The 11,162-nt window shown below is 37.8% G+C and overlaps 1 long non-coding RNA gene across 1 annotated transcript; it reads right to left on the bottom strand.

Moving 5' to 3' along the window:
- Window positions 1-4,591: 4,591 nt before the first annotated feature.
- LOC110365889 (uncharacterized) lies at window positions 4,592-7,884 on the bottom strand. The gene is made up of 3 exons (XR_010469864.1): window positions 7,439-7,884; window positions 6,769-6,880; window positions 4,592-6,486 (listed from the first exon to the last, which is right to left on the bottom strand). It is a non-coding gene; the product is annotated as an uncharacterized LOC110365889 (long non-coding RNA).
- Between the last annotated feature and the right edge of the window lie 3,278 nt (window positions 7,885-11,162).

Raw genomic sequence — 11,162 nt, 5'->3', positions numbered from 1 at the left:
TGTGAGAACTGTCAGATATCACCAGAATGACTTCTCAGTATAATTTGTCTTGGACTGAACCTGTCTGTGATTGTAGGCAGCACTCCAAATACTGCACACACTGCACACAGCTTCGTATTATGTGCAAATCTTTTTGGTGTTTTGTTTTGTTTTTTTTTTTAATCACTTAATTAAATTGAGTCATTTGCAATTGTTTTGGGAAGATAAAAGCTACTGCACCTGAGCAAAACAGTACTGAATGCAATTATAATAGTTATTACCAGCCTTCATTTGTCACCGATTACATCAGCATCTGTGTGTTCACAGAACCAGAGTGTCCCCACATGGACTTCTCTGGGAGTGACGTATCGAGGCCATAGGTCTTGCTGCCTTTCTTCCCTGTTCCCCAATTGGCTTCCACAGGTTTGGCTGAGGGCCATCTCCACCCTGTTCTTCTTTTTTCACGAGCAGATTCCCTGTTTACTAAACCTTTCCCCAGAAAACACAGGGATATTGTGACCATGTGTGTTGTATGGAGGAAGAGAGTGAACTTGTCACCATGACCATCTGGTTCTACCAGCACGCAGAGCAGGGACTGACAAGAGTGGACTTCAGTAGTTTCCTTACCCGCATCCATCTCATGAAGTATGTACATCATTCTGGGACAAAATATAGATATTATCAGGACTTCAGTAGGGAGAAAAAGCCAGTGAGTGGTGAAAAGCTCTCACAGCCATATTTCTCATGTCCCATGAGGAGGCCTGTACACTGAGAGAATTGCTTTCCAAGCCCTGTTGTCAAGGTACCTTCCAATTAGTGATGTGAGCAGACAAAAGATAAGTAGGAAAGGAAAGACTGATTTGTTCATCTGGAGATACAGAAACAGAAAAAATAACACTGTCTTGGATGTCGAAGTGAAACAGATTATCATAGTGCAAGTGTCAAAATGGAGTCTGACAACGAGGCTTCAGCAGACACAGGGGCCAAGGACAGACTGTGACTGGGAGACAGAACGGGTTCTAATGTCAGCTTTTGGTTTTCTGACTCCTCTGGAACACATCTATACATCTGAGACTAAATTTGTTGAGGTTAGGTACAATCTCAGTCACAGATATATTTTTATGTTGCTTGGCTCTTCACTCTGTTACCTAAGAAACATGTCTGCTTTTCATATGCATATGCAGACTTTATTTTTTCATGTTTTTAGTTAAGGCAGAGTCTTTCATTGGTGGTCCCTGTGCTCTGCAAGGAGCAGCACATGCGGACACAGATATATTCTACTATATGTACCATCATTTTTGGGTGGTCATCAGGATTTTTCCTGTCATACTTAACACAAATTGTCATTCAGGTGCATAAAACTTGGATAAACTCATTAAAAACACAAGAGAAAAATCCTTGTTTGAGGTATCAATTGTGGATTTTCTTCAGCTTTTGCCAATAGGGTTAAACATTTAGGACTGCTGATCGGTTGCACTTAGGACTTTCAGCCATAAAAGTTTCATTCTCTTCTGGGCAAAATAATTAGTGTAGTCAGAATTTAGAAGAAGGTACTTCAAAGTTATTCTAAACAATTACTGCTAATTGTGTAGTTTTGTAATGTGTGTCTACTTCTGTCCTTAGTGATTTTACAGCTGCCCTAAAATCTGTTCTTTGTCAGAGAAGCATTTTCTTTGTTCTTGGTTACTGCAGAATTAGGCACTGGAAAGAACATCCTTTCAAATATCTTCCAAAAGAAACCTGTTTGGTGTCTTAAATAAATATCATGTAGTGGTAGGTAATGTCCTGTTTGTCTTAGTTTTCAACTGTAATTGCATACACTTAATTTTTAGAATAGCAATTAGTACTGATGATCGTTATAAAAATCTCCTAATATGATTATCCTGTAGGTCCCAACTGTATAGCTTAAGAAGCAGTTAGAAAACATTGAAAAAATCTTTAACTAGAAAATAGTGGTGTGTCAAAAACAACATAGCAGTTTTCAAAGTGCTTGGAAAATATTCCAAATTTGGTGTTAAAACTCCTGGAATTCCCCTCCACCCAATCGCCTCCATAGTGTTCATTAACTTAGTGGTAAAAGAGGAAATCTACAGTTTCACATTCCCAATTAATTCTGTCATTCAGATTAGGGTCTTGAACTTCGGTTTCCTCCATTGATGTCTGTTTAGTCTAGCTAAATCCAGGAGCAGCCTTTAGTTCTTGAATTTATATGATAAAGTGTCCCCAATGCCTTTAGGGCCATGATACAGTTTTGCTAGTAAGAAATCCCATTCACTTTTTCAGGAGACAAAAATCAAAGACTTTCTTGGCTGAAACTCTTTGTACATCAGCCATATGCCTTCATTGGAAAAAAAAAGATATGAGGAAAAAGAACAGGATGAACCATTACCTGCAGTTAACTTTGCATCACAAGAAAGCACCCACTTAAGTGTACTCTCCAGCCTTCTGTGAAATAAATGTCTATCCCAAGGGAAGTCCTCAGTATATCAATTTATAAGAAAAGTGGAAAGTCCTAATATGTCACAGAACTTACACATACTCATATGTCAGCTGAAAGCTCTAAACAGTAGGATCTTTAATTTGTACCTCTCTATTTGTCTGGGAGAAAATCTGTAAAATACTGTTTTGAGATAAGAACAGGAACAGTCTTGGTGTTAAAAATGTTCATTGAATACAAAAAAGTGCCCTAGTACTCCTGTTTTTAACACTATTCTTCTTCCCAAAATCCATCAATATATGGCTCCAGCACACACACACAAAAAAGTGTCATTACAACAACCAAATATCTTTGTGATCTTTGTCATTTACCATTAAAAATCTTCAGAATAAGGAAATGTTTCCCTCATTTCTTATGATGTCTTTTAATCTTTAAGAATCATGGAATCACAGGATGTTTGAGGTTGGGAAGGACCTCTGGAGGTCATCTGGTCTAACACACCTGCTCAAGCAGGGCCACATAGAGCTGGTTGTGCAGGACCATGTCTAGATAGGTTTTGAATGGATTACAAAACAGAATGATTTGCATAACTAATATATTACTTATTTTATTTTTAGTCCAGCAAAATATATGCATTTTTAATCTACTTGAACCTGTTATAAAATCTATGAAATATGGCAAAATGCTAAAGCTTTTGCTTATTGGCTCAATCTGAAGATAAATGCTATTTAAACTCATCTATAAGACCGAGGCCAAATTTGCATATTTAAATCCAAGAAAGTAAGCAGATTTGGAACAAAAAAAAAAAAAAAAAATCATTTTATACTGAGACTACCATTCAAAGCTAGCAGTGAACACTGAATGCTTATGAGAGAGAAAATATCAAATCCAAGCAGAAAGTTAGTCCATGATACTTGGCATCCTGCTTTTGGAATGGCATGGCCAGTGAAAAAATAGAGCTGCAGTGGAGCAATGGTTTGAAAATGAGAGGCTGAAATGTGCAACTGCCATTGGCATTTGTGATATTATTGCTGCAAATATTTCAGATATTCTTAACACATGTGGTCCATATGGGGCATTGTCTCATGCCAGTTAGATTCCATAAGGATTGACCAAAATTTAGGATGACAAAGCAATTGAGTTTGATAGATAGATAGATAGATAGATAGATAGATAGATAGATTTGCTGCTGGCAAAATTATTTTTAAACATTCGGAGATGCAGGAGATCAAGATGCACCTTTGCATGGCAGAGTTATGGTGAGTATGAAACAGCTGCAGAGTCCTCAAAGACTGAAGCCACTCCAAGACATTTGGGAGAGTTTGGAGAAGTAATTCTACTTAATGACAGCCTCATTTTCATGCTAGGAGAACTCTGTTATTGGGCAGTGACAAGGAAAATGAATGCTTATTTATATAGAAGGCACTATACATGTTAAAAAAAATGCAGAGCAAAAGATTTTGCCCTCTACATAGAAGGAGAAAGAAGAAGTGAAACAAAGATGAAGATGAAACAAAAGCGTACAAGTGACTCGAGCTGGAAAGTAATCTCAGTTGTCCTTGTTCCTCCTCTGCTGTTGACCTGGAGGTGACTGGTGGGACCCAAGACAGTATTCTTCTTTGCTGAAGCTGCTGGCAGTAATCACACACAATCTGTACAAAGCTGAAATAAAGCTTTTAATTAAACTAGAGAGAGATCAGATACAGGGCAGGCTGTTTCTGTTGCTGCTTTAGCTAGAAAAGATCTAAGAAATGCAAGGTGAGAGAGGGTGCAGAACTGAAAAACAGACAAAGTACATCCATTCCTCCGGGAGCTTTGAACTGTTCACAGCCTCTGTCCCACTTGATCCACCTCTGAGAAGATTAAGAGAAGCTGAACACCTTCTGGCCTGATTGCCCAAGTACCTGCCACCTCCACTGCCTTTTTGCTCCTATGGGCACCTGGCTTTTTTGAGAATCAGGCTACACTTGATGTACTAAAGTGTCTCAGAAGAGCAACCCTTTTTCAACTAATCTCTAGGATGGCTGGAGATCAGCTTCCCCTGGGCAGGAAAGTCAGAACTCTCTACAGTTATTCTGCGTGTGTGTAAATGCTCGTTCCTCTGCCCTTTGGGAACTATACTAGAGACAGCACTCCAAGGTACTTTGCTTTACCCTTGACATATCTTTATATAAATATTTGTAGCTAGTAATGACAGCAATGTCTCCTCTTCTTGGCACAAGTAGGGGTTAGGCAAATGGAAAAGTACTCCTTTTTCTAACATTTTGCATCTTTTCACATTCTTTCATGATGCCTGAAAAGGTTATAATCCTTCATTTGAGAACATTGTGCTAGACTGACAAAACATTAGGGCTGAAATTAGGACTATGTCTACCATTAAATTGCTGGTACTTGGAGCATGTAAAGTAAAATCTTTTGTTTGCATTTCAAATAATCTAAAAAGAACTGGCTCGTTAGTCACCCTTCAAATAATGAAGAAAATAATTTATTTTCTATTTGTTTGTTTTTCAGTGAGGAAAAATGACCTGCTCATTAATTGTTTGTTCATTTACTGTCATATAATATGGATCAATTTTTAGGAAATTAGTCTGTATTTCAATCTACAAAAAAATTTGGACATGCAAAATATAGGCAGTCAATTCTTTGAAGGTGACAAGGTGCAAATTAACTTTAATCCATCTTTGTTCTAGTACTCTTGGGGCCACTCAAAAGCCAAATGCCGGGGTTTTTAGTTAGAGAGGTGAACTGTGCGCATACTATTCCATAATTTTAAGCAGAGAGGCAGTTTGCTATTGTGCATTAGCATATATATTAGATTGAATCTATGCACAAGTTTTGCATTAGCCTGCATTGATTGCAACATGAAAGGGGCTAGTAATATAGTGCTACAATTCCAGTGTAAATGCAGTTATACCAGTGTACTGCTGTTTCATACTGATATAACTTGCCCACTTGTTCATACAAACCTTCCCAATATAAGAAACTTCTTACATTGCTAAGAGAGATGAAGAGGTGGAGGTTCATTTGTAGTCAAGTTTTAGTGTATGAAATTATGAACAACCTACCACAAAGCAAGCTAGACAGTGAATTTACAGAGTTAGGTCGTTTACTCAATTATTCATTAGCAAATGCAAATTCATGTTAAATTGCTTGCCTTTGAGTGAAAACAGCATTTGCTACCCCACAATACATTGTGAGTGAGGAGTCTGCCTAGGGCAGTTACTATAGATTAATGGCTTGTCTTAAATTCATACACCATAGCATGTTTTGCACATGTCAATGCCTCTACATTACAGTTTCTTTCTTATGTAAATTTAATAAAATTTAAAGAGAGAAGGGAATCATTACCTAGCTGATATAGGTAGGCTTTCCAGTCTTTGAATTACCTGTCAGCATATCAAGCCCATTCTCATCATTCATGGTACACTGGAAAAAATATTACAAGGTCTGTAATCTAGAGTCTGATTCCAAAATAAAACATCTTTCAGAAGCAGCCTTAGTGGATATTCAGTTGTGCCAGAGAAGTAAATAAATTGAGCTGGCATGCAGACACACAGGAGAGATCCTCTGCTCTTGTTAATTTTGCTCTTTAAAAAGCTGAAGGAGACACATTTATTTCCTAAGAAAGTCAGCACTTTATTTTCTCTTAAACTTTCACCAGCTTTCCTAATATGGCTTATTATATGAAAGAATTTGTTAGCCCACAACAGCCAAGCTAGGGAGTAATTAGCTTTTTTTTTTTTCTTTTTCCTGTGTTGAGCTGGTCAGATCTGGGCTAATAGATATAATGAGAGTAATCATGAGTCTGTATTTCAGTCTTGAGAGGTCTGCTGACAGCAAGAAGTGCCAGGATGGCAGCACTGCTGAGCTGCCCTGAACCACCACCAAGCCCAGGGCATAAACAGGGCCTGGGCAATTCCTCCCCTGAGGCCCAGTGCTGCTGCCAGAGGTTTCATTCAAGCCAGGCTCTTTCCACCAGTTTCAAGGCTCTAGTGTAAGAAAGTGTAACTGCAGCTTCTTTTTTTGCTGGTCTTTAACTTCCCTGAGGAACAGTAGAGGAAGAACATTTCCTGAAAACCAACAAGAGCAATAATGTAAATGTCACAGCTTGGAAAATAAATCATTTACTAACTCAGAATTTTAAATATGATGGCAAAAAACTCCCAACATGTGATTGAGAGTAAACAAACAAACAATTTCTAGTCCAATACATGGTTTTCCTTTATAAGACTTAAATTTCCTTACTTTCTCATTTTGAACCTGTCATTGAGCCAGAGTAGACAGTTTTGCAAATGTTTATTTCAGATCACAATGAGTAGCGCAGTAGAGCATAACAAGATTATGATACCTACATTCATAGATGTAGACTTCTATCAGAAGTGCTCATTGGATTTAAATTGATGTGATTGCATTTCGAGGTTGATATGTGTTCTAATTTTTCTTATTTTCAACAGCTGTACTTGTCTATAGGAAAAAAAAATTTCCATTCAGATACAGAGTTTTGAAGGTTTCAGCAGAAACTTGGTGCTCTGATTCACCATCTCTAAGCATTTCCATTTTAATTTTTTGTCAGTATTATATAAAGTCTGACTACTTAAAGAACAGGGTCTTCCCATCCTCCTTTGGCATAACACTGCTCAGACTGCATCTGGGACTATAGAAATGTTGCTAATGGAATTTTTACACAACTTTGATTTAGCAGCAATTTGGGATTTATTAATACTTTGTGGTAGATTACAAGGTTAAGTTGCATAATTACTAATAGCAATTAATCATCAGCTAATTTTACAGAGTGATTCAATATAAATTGTCATAATCGATCAAAATAGTGACTTAAGTAAAGAATAATAAGTTGCAAGGTTGACCCTAAACTTACAGCAGGCTTTTCTTAAGTAAAACACACACAAAAGGATAAATTAAAACACACAACAGACAGACAAAACACCTCTAAAATCAAATTACACACTCACACGTTAATCTATGATTAAAATTTCCCTTTCTCGGATTTTGTAAATTACTCACTTTTATGTGTCAACATTCACCAGCGGATGATCATCAAACCATGCAAAATTAGGCCTTTGAATCTTTGCAAAACTGTCAGTAGATGATCATTGAATCTACGTTAAATCTTCAAGATGATTGTTGAGTCCTCGAGAAATCATCCCTCAAAGGCATCCTGGTTCAGGGAGAGATATTGGGTCATAGCCTGCTGTGATCCAGGATTGCTCAAGGGATCTCACTTTAGAACCACTGTTTATAGGATCACAAGATAGTTGACCTTGGTCAGTATTTTTCCATTCCCATCACAACTCACATCAGACAGCCCTGGTACTTCCCAGACTGGGCAATGATCCAGTTGGTAGGAGTTCCAGGTGCAATCAGGGAGCCCCTCCCTGATTGTCCTGCCTCACTCTATGATCAAGACAAGAATAACGTTATCCTGCCTTGTGATCACCAAATGAGGAGCACCTGATTATCCCAAACCACTGCACCCTTTGGTCAAGACAAGAGCATTTGTTGCCTTGGCAGGAACATAATATTATCCTGTCTGATGATCACCAGGTGAGGAATGTCAGTTCATTTCTACTCACTGCATTTGTGATCAAAACAAGAACGCTTGCAACCAACGTGAGAACATGATGTTGGTTTGGCTTCAGATTGCCAGGTGGTCCCATGAGAGGTCTGTACCACCCCAAGAGAACATTTAAAAAAAATCAGGTTATAGTCTAAAATATAGAAACATACTGTATTTGGTTGTTGTTGTTCTTCTTCTTCTTCTTTTATATAGTTAGGGTGATAATGACTTAAGTGAATCAGGATTTTTAAGAAGGGTGATAACTTTTTGAATTACTACATACTAGGTTTGTAGGAAAAAGAACCACAGAGGAAAATAATAGATATTTTTTAGGTCTGAAATAGAAGTAGCAACTTCAAAGCAGTTCTAGACTGGAAATAACTCTTCTGAGTTTAATTTAATTATGCTACTCAATTAGACAATCCGACAGAAAAATGTGGATGACACCAGTCAGGAAAAAGGGTTGTTAGAAAAGTAAGACATGATAAGGTCATAAGCTCCTGCGGGATAAAAAGCAAAATTAGTAATTATCACCTATGGAACACTGAATTGCTTGGAAACAGCTTGGAAAAAACTGTATAAAACCGATATCTCTCAATTGCCTCCATGATTTTTAGTATCTTTGGAGGTCATTAGACTTTGAAATATATGTTCTGTGAATTTCTGCTGCAACAGTGACAAGAAGGGTTCTACACAAAATTTTTTATAAAAATCCAGTCAAGAAGGTTAAATTTGGATTACTTGATCTTATATCTAGTATCCACTGAAATCAATGGGAGGATTCTTGGTCACCAAAACCAGAGTTTATTGCCACTATTATTACTACTACTACTACTACTATTACCATGTAGACTGTAAGCTAACAATGGGACAAGAAGGGTCTTTCACTAAGATGGGGGCATATATTTTGTTTGGAGCCTTCACTAAGGTGAAACCAGTGAAGGTGATACAAATGCTCTCAGTGTGAATTTATTAAACAAAAGATGCCTTACAGTTACAAATTCAAACCCATGGTTACAATTGTTTACAAGAGCTCTCAGCCTAGCTAAATAACACTGTTTAAAAATTATAAAGGAAAATGGTTTGCAAACTCTAAGTAGTTCACCTCCCACGGTATCTCCAAAATGCAGGTAAATTAGCATTCATTTTTTTCAAATAGCAAACTGTGGCAGAAGGAGTAATTAAAACAACTGATTCCACAGAACTGTTGACTATTTCCACACTTTCTGCTCGAGAGGGATCTTCCCTGGGAAGGATTATAATATCTTAGACTTCTTTAATACCTCTCTAGCACTGCAAACTATAAAAGGGACCAGACCCTGAAGCACAAATCACGTATGAGGTCTTTTCATTACATGAGACTCTAGTTACCCAAATCTAACACAAATTCCCTCTCACAAATGCATCTTGGATAAAATCAAATAAGAATTCCCATGTAACTTCTTTCCCCTCCTAACATGAGCCAGAAGTTCATACAGGAATAATGGCAGCTGGAAGCCAACAAAGAGCACTTGTAACACAGTAAAACTGAGTCACTAAGGAGAGGTGGACTTTCAGGGAGAAGTTAGATCAAAATGTAATTAAAAGATTGGGAGCTGCCTTAAAGTGATTGCTTTCACTTTCTCAAGTTCAGCCTTGTGTGATGTTTTCCTTTCCCCAACTCAGCTCCCAGGAAGTCACACAAATAAAACCAAAATTTATTGAGTTACAGTTTTGTTGGTTAATTGGAGAATAAAGCAAACCCCAGGAATGTAGTTGTCTGAAATGTTTTGAAGCTGAGGACTTCAGAAGTTGATTACCACAACATCTAGGTGATCCTTGATGAGACAAATCATCCAATAGAGACTTCCTTTCTCAGATTTTGCAGATACTTCACATTTTGCTGGAGGTTAACTTGCACATCTTTCGCATAAATCCTGTTTTGTTTGTCACCACTGGCAACTCTCCCATCTCCTGTAGGCATCAGTATCACAAAGTTGGTGCTTTTTCTTTTTTTCAGCTTCTCTCTTAATTACTTTACCCCTCAGTATTCCCATTAAATCCTGCTCCTATTTCTCATCCATCTGAGAAATCCCATCATTCCTCTCTGTCCCTACCAGCAAAATATGTTCCCACAACATTTGCTTCTGTGCTGCAGCAGAAATGCTTCACTTAATAGTGTTGTCATTAAATCTAGCTCATACTCATTCCTCTCAGCAGAGGGATTTGATCCAGACTACTCTTTGCCTTCTCTCTCTCTGCAACTCAGACCCTGTTGCCTTCTGCCTTGGATGCGTCTGCTTTTTCAGCTGATGTCCATTTCTTTTCTCACCTCCCAAGGCAATCAATCCGTCAGGACTTCTCAGATCATTATACTATAAAAATACAGATAAATAATCAAACACATCCATGAATCAGTGGGAGGGTTGTATTGGGGTGCCTTTTGAACTCCATCACTGAACTCTTATAGCTCTTTACTTCTTCCCTCTCCTGTCTTTACACTCTCCCTTCTGTTTGGACTGCAGAGTACTGAATCGCCTGGACAATGACAGCAACAAAACACCTTTCTTTCATCGCATTTACATGCTGTATTTTCAGCCCCAGGGGTGTGTCAGGGACTGATCTTTTCTCCAGTTTTGCTACAGAGAAGCAGCTTTACCTGGCAAGTATTTCTCCTGTGCTCTCTGAATGTGCTTTAGGAGCATAAAAATGCTACATGCCCCGTTGATCAATGCACCACGCAAATTCTATGGAGTGAGACCCATTTTCAGGTCATCTTATCAGAGAGAGGGGCGGGAAAGAAGAGACAAAAGGCAAAAACTTCACAAGAGCCAGAACTCTAAGCTGCAATTCTTTGACTTCAGTGCTTCTTCAAACATCTTCTTCTATGACAGAGAAACAAATGTAGAATGTTAGAATAGAGTGATAAATTCTTCTTCCTAGTTTCTGTGAGTTTTACAATTCCCAATAATATATATATATCAGGTTTAGAATACTTTTCACCTTCAAAAGGTTGAATTAATTCCTATTATTTTTCTCTAGGAGCATTTTCTTCATGTATTTCCTCCATCTTCAAGCAAACTTTCTATATCACTACTTTTCATTAAGAGTCTTATCCCATTCTCATCAAAGTAAATAGAAAAATAGTGCTTGTGTCACAAATGAAGGAACAGGCACTTGGATTTCTGCTTC

Source organism: Columba livia, chromosome 1, assembly GCF_036013475.1.
Source record: "Columba livia isolate bColLiv1 breed racing homer chromosome 1, bColLiv1.pat.W.v2, whole genome shotgun sequence".
In the NCBI taxonomy this organism is placed as follows: Eukaryota; Metazoa; Chordata; class Aves; order Columbiformes; family Columbidae; genus Columba; species Columba livia.
The sequence above is the reverse complement of the archived record's forward strand: the minus strand, read 5'-3'. Positions and strand labels throughout refer to the sequence as shown.